The 1,026-nt window shown below is 48.5% G+C and overlaps 1 non-coding gene across 1 annotated transcript; it reads right to left on the reverse strand.

Annotated features, from left to right (window-relative positions):
* Nucleotides 1–225: 225 nt before the first annotated feature.
* On the reverse strand, nucleotides 226–388 carry LOC149362498 (U1 spliceosomal RNA). Its single transcript, XR_016289287.1, has one exon. It is a non-coding gene; the product is annotated as a U1 spliceosomal RNA (small nuclear RNA).
* Between the last annotated feature and the right edge of the window lie 638 nt (nucleotides 389–1,026).

Consider the following 1,026-nt stretch of genomic DNA (forward strand, 5'->3'; position numbering starts at 1 on the left):
CCGGATATAACAAACCTTTATGCAGCAAAGTGGTGCAGTACGACTCCGGCTATGGGAGACGCCGCAGTGGAGGGCTCCGGAAGTTTCGACCACCGACGTCGCACAAAACACGGGTGGCTGGAAGTTCGCCTTCATCGAAACTTGACCGTCGCCGAGAGGACGACATTTCGAAGTGCATAGCTCTTAAGCGTATATGACTTTCTGATTTTTGGAACTGAATATGGTTGGGGGGACGCGCGCACGCAGTGCCCCCATTACCAAAAATTACATGCCCCATCTGCCTCTATTGAGGAAGTGGCAGGTGTCAACGCGGACGCAGTGCAATGCCGCGTCTCGACCTGTAGGCTCCTCCATCCTGACCAAAGAGGCCTCGGCACCAGGTAAGTATGCCCGACAGTTGCAAGGCACTGTGAACCCATTAACTGCGACCGCCATTCAGTCGCCAGAAAGCAGTGTGATTTAGGCAAATTTTAAACTCAGAAGGGAAGAATTCTAAGAGTAATTAAAAGCTTTTTGACTATTCCTCATAATTTAACGTTAAATGTTTAATCAATTTGCTGATTTTATTTAAGACTGAAGTTCATTAGACACACCTTTACGCCTTCATATACTTCCATTCTTCATGCAGGTGTGGTGCCCCCTGCTAACACTTTCTTTGTTTTTACGTCACTGAAGTTCTTTTCACTTTCTTCTTTCGTTTTCTTTTTTTTACGGTATTTCACAACAGTAGCACAGTTAACGGCCTCACCTTCAGAGCCCGCAGTGCAACACAAGCAGAAGAGGTCGCGATTGCTCTCGCGGCCTCACATTTCGATTCAAAATACGTAATCACCGAGTCGCGAGGGGCCTGTCGGAGTATCGAACAAGGCTGCACTTCCTTCCTAGCCTATCGAATCTACCAAAATTGCATACGGGATGCGGACCCCGCACACCCTTACCTTATATGCGCCCCTGCTCATCAAGGGTTAGCAGGAAACAATTAACGGCCACGGCGACGCTGCGAAACGCAGAAACGGACGCCAAATA

Source organism: Amblyomma mixtum, chromosome 2 (genome assembly GCF_055824585.1).
Source record: "Amblyomma mixtum isolate Tamu chromosome 2, ASM5582458v1, whole genome shotgun sequence".
Lineage (NCBI taxonomy): Eukaryota > Metazoa > Arthropoda > Arachnida > Ixodida > Ixodidae > Amblyomma > Amblyomma mixtum.